This window comes from Myotis brandtii, unplaced genomic scaffold (genome assembly GCF_000412655.1).
Source record: "Myotis brandtii unplaced genomic scaffold, ASM41265v1 scaffold105, whole genome shotgun sequence".
NCBI lineage: Eukaryota > Metazoa > Chordata > Mammalia > Chiroptera > Vespertilionidae > Myotis > Myotis brandtii.
Window position 1 is genome coordinate 2020419 of NW_005353538.1, and position 7448 is coordinate 2027866.

Consider the following 7448-nt stretch of genomic DNA (forward strand, 5'->3'; position numbering starts at 1 on the left):
CCCAAGAAAATGGGGGTAAGTAACACGGAGCACTCAAGGTTGCTGTGGGAGGTGAGCTGCATGCCTAGCTCTGTGCTGGCACTGAAAGGCACGCACTAGATGGCCGTTAAAGATGACGTTTTATCCTGGGGCTGGTCTGAGTGGGTTTAATTAGCACAGAGAAGTTAAGAAGCAAATATTTATTGAGCAATTGGCACTGCCAGGTACAGTGGTGGGTATTGTCCATGTGTTATCTCAACTGGCCCTCACGCCCGCCCCTGGGACAGACAATGTCACCAATACCTCCTCACAGGCCAGGAAGCGGGGCGCCTGCTCAGGACCAGCGGCATGGGCTCCAGCAAGCCACCATCACGCCCCCTCCCACCTCTCCAGAGAAGCTGTTCTTTGGCCTGGACGCTGCAGGTAGCATCGTCACCTCTCGCTGAGCAAGAAATGTTTGCCAGAGGAATAAATTGGCCAACGTCGCTCATTTTGCCCATGGGACCCGGAGGTCTTCCCTCTGCCTGGCTGACCTCTCCCGCTACAAGCCACATCCCTTCTCTCTTGTTCTGTCCTCAGCAAGGGCAGCTGGTAGCACAAAGTGTGCGCCCCTCGCACAGGGGTCCTTAGGAGAGAATGGGAGCTACAGCTGGATGGGTCTCTGAGGCCTCCTCTAATGACAGGGGCGGGGGCTGGCTGGGGCAGAGAGCGGGATCCTGCCACCAGGTTTGGAAGCCCTGGGTCTTGCTGGTTTGGCTCCGGGGCTGCCTCTCCAGGCCCCGGTCAGCTTTCTCATCAGCACAGTGGGGCCGGCAGCGGGGCCTGAGGGAGTCTGTCACAGGCCCTGGCACCTGGGCACCAGCCAGTCCTCTCTCCCTCTGCTGGTGGGAGAACCAGAGAAGAAAAATGGAGCCTGAATGGAAACTTCAAAACCCTGTTCCTCCCCAGCAGGACTTTCTGAACCTGCCAGCCAGACCAGCCTTACTGCCAGCCCATCGCCTTGCAGCCCGGGGCCTCCCTCCAGGCCCAGCCTCCTGCTCCAGGCCAGCTCCCCCCGGAAGATGTCCCTGATCAGTCCCACCTCTTGCCTTGGATGCTTTTCACCTGTTTACCTTCATCAGGACATGAATAATCAGCACTCACAGGGCCACAGCTTAGTTAATATTTTTAAATGTTTTCCATGAGTTCAGGCAGCATGTGACAGACACCCTGAGAGGTGAGTGGGCAAGGGCAAGTGGCCGGACCCATTCTCGGGAGGCCTCGCTCTGGTCCGCCCGGGCCGAGAACGGGTTATGGGGCTGAGCCAATCAGTCCCCTCTCAGGGGCAGCGGGGCCTGTTAAAATGCTGATGCGCAGGCCCCACCTCCGGAGCATCTGGCTCATGGGTGGCCCATCGCCTCCTGTTAGCCATCTGTTGCTGCGAACAAAATGCTCCCCAGTTGGTGTTTAAAGCACCACCTCGCGATGCTCTCCTGGTCCGAGGGGTAGGAGCCGGGCCGGCCGCTGAGAGGTCTGTGGTCGGCTCGCTCCAGGGGCTGCCTTCAGCCCGAGCTGGGACGGGACATCCAAGGCGTCAGGGTCGCCTCCACCCGGTCTCTCTCCGGCAGGCGCTCTGCCTTGCCGAGCAGCTGGCTGCCCAGAGGTGGCATACAAAATCTAAGGCATGAATTGCAGATCTCTTTAAAAAAAAACAAAAAACAAAAAACAAAAAACAAAACAAAACAAAAAAAACGTCCTCAACAAAGGATATTTTTCCATTGATTTCCAGAGAGAATGGAAGGGAGGGGGAGAGACAGAAAGAGAAACATCTATTGTGAGAGAGACACATCGATTGGTTGCCTTCCGAACGTGTCCCAACCAGGGCCTGGCATTGAGCCTGCAAATGAGGTATATGCCCTTGATGGGAATCAAACCTGGGACCCCTCGGTCCTCAGGCCCACACTCTATCCACTGAGCCAAACCAGCTAGCGCTGCAGATCTCTTAAGGCCCAGTCTCCAAAGTTACTCAGTGATGGTTCTGCCTCTTTCTATGACTCAGAATAAGTCAGAGCCAGCCCGGATGAGGGACAGGAGGCAGACTCCACTCTCAGCGGGAGGGGAGCCCATGGGAAGGAGACATGACTGAGGCCGTCTTCGAGGGACAGGAGGCAGACTCCACTCTCAGCGGGAGGGTGGCAGAGCTTCGCTGGGAGCCCATGGGAAGGAGACATGACTGAGGCCGTCTTTGTAAACACAGTTTACCATAATTTTACAGCCGACTGTAGATGAGTGTGCTGTGCCCACGATCTGTGACCATGTCTCAGGGAGCCGCTCCCCACCGCTCCCTCCCCCCTCTCCCTCCTCCCACACCAAACAGCCTCGAAGAGCTGTTCTGGGGGCTAATTCATTTGCGCTGGATTTCTCTGTCAATACCCGTCCTGTCTTTTGCATTCAGCAAACACCCATCATCTCCCACACCAAACAGCCTCGAAGCGCTGTTCTGGGGGGGCTAATTCATTTGCGCTGGATTTCTCTGTCAGTACCCGTCCTGTCTTTTGCATTCAGCAAACACCCATCATATACCAATTCTTTTGGCAAGTAGAGGAGAGGGAAGAAGAGGGATAAAAACATAAACAAGCCCTAGCCAGTTTGGCTCACGGTATTGGCCTGAGGACCAGAGTCCTGGGTTTGATTCTGGTCAAGGGCACATATCCTGGTTGGAGGCTCCTCCCAGCCCAGGTTCTGGTCAGGGTGCGTGTAGGAGGCAACCAATCAATGTGTTTCTCTCACATCGCTATTTCTCTCTGTCTTTCCCTCTCTCTCTTCCACTCTCCCTAAAAATCAATGGAAAAATATCCTTGAGTGAGGATTAACAAAAAACAAAAAATAAACAAGACACCCTTCCCATTTCTAAGTTACTCACCATCTGAGAGTTGGCAATTCGGTTGATTCCCAGGCTAACCGCTGCAGCCCTCCTCCCAGGGCTAAAGCAGGAAGTTGTGAGTTCAACGTAGGAGGACAGTTGTGGGTTCTAACAATGTGTCAGGGAGTGGGTGCGCCCAGGGCTGTTCCAGCGAATGGCCAGAATAGCGAGCTTGATACCCATCGACTCCACCAGCCACACCTCAGCTTGGATACAAGTCCTGAAAAATGAAAACCAATAGAGATAATGCTTTAGATGTTGGACATTAAATATGCCCGCAGCATAGAGGCAACTGCATGAACAGCATCATCAGAGAACAATTACAGGAGGGAGGGAGAGGGGAGAAATCAAAGGACCCAAGAGTCCACTACAAACAGATGAGAGAGGCCCGGCTGCCATGGTGCAGTGGCTGAGCACCAACCTATGAACCAGGAGGTCACCTTGGACTCCAGGTCAGGGCACATGCCCGGGTTGCCGGATCTACCTCCAGTAGGGGGCGTGCAGGAGGCAGCCGATCAATGAGTCTGTCTCATCATTAATGTTTCTCTCTCTCTCTCTCTCCCTCTCCCTTCCTCTCTGAAATAAACAAAAACATATTTAAAACAAAACAGACGAGAGAGGCAGTGCCTGTATGGCCACAAGTGATCTGCAGACCTGCCCAGCATCCTTCTTGAATGCCCACTGTCATCAGAATTGAGCCCCCTTCCCAAGACAGGCCAGCAGCAGCCCCGGGACGCCAGGCCTCCTGGGAGAAGTGCAGGGACGTTCCTCTTGCCCCTGGCAGTTGGTCTGCAGCCTTCACGTGACTTCCATATAAAGAAGGTCAACAGTCCACCAGCCCACGTCATTTTTATTGTTTTCTTAAACACCAGCTCAGGCTTTGGGTGGGGGTGGGAGCTGGGGTGCAAAAGAAAATAAGTGGATTCAAATCCATCTTTACTGCATGGCAAACATGGCCCAGTTAGTGGGTGATGATCAACTTGCAAAGCGAGTTTATAGTCTGAATGGAGGTGCCTGCTGGGCCGCAGGTTCTCCTGGCTCAAACACTCAGCTGCGCCTCTGCTCTGAGCCCATCCAGCGGGTTGGACAAAACTCTATGATGATGAACAGGTGGCTCTCGCCATGAAGCTGGCTCCGGGCACTCGGGGAGGGCGGGGCGTGAGGCGCCTGCGGATGCTCACAGGCTGCGGCCTCTGTGCGCCAGGAAGGCAGAACACGAGGCTATTCTGGTCTTGTCTGGGGAGCCATTAGCATTGCATTTCCAACGCCATTATCTCCGAAGGGCAGCATCGCTTGGCTTTCTCCCAGGGGCATCACTGGGAGCGGCAATGGTGGCATATTGTCAGAGTGGAAGGGCTGGGGGAGGAGGCGTCACGTGCTCCAGTCTGGAGAACCAGCAGCTCTGGCCGACGTGTGCTCACAATTAGAGGCCAGCACCTTGAGGTGACAGTTCACGCTTATAGGACAGGTTTCAGTTATTCAGGCAGCAACTGGTTTTCCAAACTAATGGAACTGGCGTGGATTTTTCACTTCAAAACAAACCTCATCCAGACTTTGTCACGGCTTGTTTTTTTCCTGGGGGGGAAGGCAGAGGGAGATTTTATTTCCGACTTTCCCGCTATGGCGGCCTCTGCTTTCTTCCCTTCCCCCCAATTAAGGCCTTGGCATCAAGGTAGCGAAGGGAAGGGGCCATGCAGGACCCACTCCAAGAGGAGAGCTGGTGGAGTGTGTGTCCTCGACATGCTGGCTGTGCCAGCCTGTGCCCGTGGGGCTGTGCCTGGCAGGGAGGTCTTCCAGGGGAGGGGCTTTCTCAGGATGAAACGCTGTCCTCCCAGCTGGGCCCTCACTCGTATCAGGTAGGGCCGTGCTACCTGCACGGAACACATAACGAGCTACTGCACATGTATGTAATAGGAGCTGAATTTTCTCAAGAAGCCAGAACTCCACAATGAAGTCATTCAGATGTTGTTGATGGCTGCCTGTCCGACCTCCTTAGTAGGAGACTTCTTTCTTCCTGGTTGCAAGATGGCTGCTTCCCCTCCAGGCATCACATCCATGTTTCTGAGAAATAAGAGGAGAAGGAGGAGGAGGAGGGGGAGGAGCAGGAAGAAAAAAAGTCAAGGGCAAAAGGTACATACTACTGTGTCTTTCTTAGAATTCTCACTCAGGACAGTTCTGTTCCCATCTCCTTGGCCAGAGTTGGGTCATATGGACACCCCTCATTGCAAAGAAGTCTGGGAAATCGATAGTTTAAATTGAACGCATTGCAGTTCTGATAGGAAGGGAAAAGAAGAGAGTGGATCTAGGGAACCAACCATGTCTGCCACCCTCCCCAGTGCCTCCAGCTCCATGGAGACATCCTTCCCTGAACCACAATGTCAGTGTCAGGGTCACCTGCCCTTCTTTGCTGGCCTAGGAGCCCTGGGAGACTCACCACCCAGTTTTCTTCTGCCTGTGCCCTCAATAGCTGCTTTATCCATTCATCTCGGTGAGAGAGAACAATGCACATGCACTCACAGGCCTTGTCTAGCCCGAGGTGCCAGTGTGCAGGGAGCCAGGTCTGCAGACCCTGTGGTTAAACGGAGGGATTGCTGGCTGGAGAGAGAGTGAGCAAGAGAGTATTCAACATGAATCTGAAAAGGTGGTGGGGCAAGATCATGTAGGGCAGTGGTTCCCAAACTTATTTGGCCTACCGCCCCTTTCCAGAAAAAATATTACTCAGCCCCTGAAAATTAATTTTTTTTTTAATTTTTATAGCAGTTACTCATCGCCCGCAAATGCACCTGTGGCCATCACCGCCCCCCTGGATCGCTGCAGCACCTACCAGGGGGCGGTAGCGCCCACTTTGGGAATCACTGATGTAGGGTCTTGTGAGCTATGATTCCCTTAAATTCAACTAGTATAAGTGGGTTGCCAAGCAAGACACTGGGGTCTATGGGTGAGTAATATGACCGGCCGACCCCAAAGAAGTCCCATTCTATTGGGGCAGCACACATGCAATTAGACATCATGAAAGTCAGACTCTGACATGTCCAAGGACAGATGTGGAGACATAACACTGCTCACGGCAGCAGGGACAAGACAGCTTCCCTTTCAGTAGGTGGTACTTACATTTAGTTTTGCCCAGTAGCTAGGATTCTGGTAAGTAAAGAAGTGAAAGAGAGAATGTTTGAAGGAGAGAAAATTATCTGGGTAACAGTTTGGGGGCAGAAAAGCAAGCAGTGTGCTGGAATAATTGTGACTGGCCCTCTTGAGCTGGGGGACAGTGTTGGCAAGGACTGGGGTGATAGCATGATGGATGGACGGGGAAGGCAGTGCATGGAATGTCTCAGGAGATGAAGCAGAAACGGGTATTGGGTTGTAAAGAAAGAATGTCATGTTACGTTGGATTTTATGTCCACACACCCAAAGCAATCTATAGATTCAACGCAATCCCTATCAAAACACCATGTGCCCTAGCTGGTGTGGCTCATTGGATAGAGCGTCAGCCTGCGGACTGAAGGGTCCCAGGTTTGATTCCAGTCAAGGGCACATGCCCAGGTTGCGGGCTCGATCCCCAATGGGGGGCGTGCAAGGGGCAGCTGATCTATGATTCTCTCTCATCATTGATGTTTCTATCTGTCTCTTCCTCTCCCTTCCTCTCTGAAATCAATAAAAATATATTTAAAAAACAAAAAACACCAATGGCATTTTCTTCACGGAACTAGAACAAAGAATCCTAAAATCAATTTGGAACCACAGAAAACCCCTACGAGCCACCGAAATCTTGAGAAAGAAGAACAGAGTTGGAGATGTCACTGTGGAAAGTCACATGATCTAAGGGTCTCCCCCACCCCGCTGAGCCTCACTATTTCAGGAGCCCTCTGTGGCTTCCAACGCAGTGCACAGCTTTCCTGAATGTATGCAGACTTCCTGTGTTCAGGTTTTAAGACCGGACTACATATTGAACAATTAAATTACCTGGGATTTGCGCTGGAAGGGCCTCAGGATTATCTAGTCCACCTCCTTCATTGCACGAATGAGAAAGTGGAGGCCCAGGGCTGGGACTCTTCCTAGCAGTGCCCGCCTCCCTAGGTTTGTAATGGCTTCCCCAGGGCCCTGCCCAGGCTCAACGGTCCAGCCTCTCTCACCAGCCAGCCCTCGTTCTGTGGACCCCCCATCTCAGCTCAGGCTGGGCAGCCTCATGGCAGGCAGCATGGCCTCCTGGGTGCCAACCAGTGGCCAGGCCTTGCTGAGTTTCTGCCAAGCTGGCCTCTTCCCTTTCTTCATGCCTGCTCGCCCCCCATGCCGTGACCCCGGCTTCTTGAGCACTGAGGGCTGGGCCAAGCCTCCAGGGGCCGGTGGTTACAGGGGAGCCAGTTCACAGGGGAGGAAGCGGAGGCGCTCGATCGGTAGAGCTGTGCGGAACTAGGGTTTAGATCTCCAGGTGCAGTTTTAGGTCTTGAATTGGGACCCTGCGGAGCGGGCTGACTTGGCGGGGTCTTGAAAAGGGGGTTCTGGGGTGGACGCCCCACCTGGCTCTCGCTGAATGGCAGCGACAATCAGACTCGGCGCCACGACACAGCCC

General features: G+C 53.5%; 1 long non-coding RNA gene across 5 annotated transcripts; it reads right to left on the minus strand.

Moving 5' to 3' along the window:
- Positions 1-206: 206 nt before the first annotated feature.
- LOC102243298 lies at positions 207-7442 on the minus strand. Of its 5 annotated transcripts, none has more exons than XR_001362015.1 (6): positions 7230-7442; positions 5993-6019; positions 5316-5450; positions 3536-5153; positions 2882-3101; positions 207-1657 (listed from the first exon to the last, which is right to left on the minus strand). It is a non-coding gene; the product is annotated as an uncharacterized LOC102243298 (long non-coding RNA). The 5 variants fall into 5 exon arrangements; XR_001362013.1 differs by having other exon boundaries at positions 3536-4942; positions 5316-5476; XR_001362011.1 differs by having other exon boundaries at positions 5316-5476.
- Between the last annotated feature and the right edge of the window lie 6 nt (positions 7443-7448).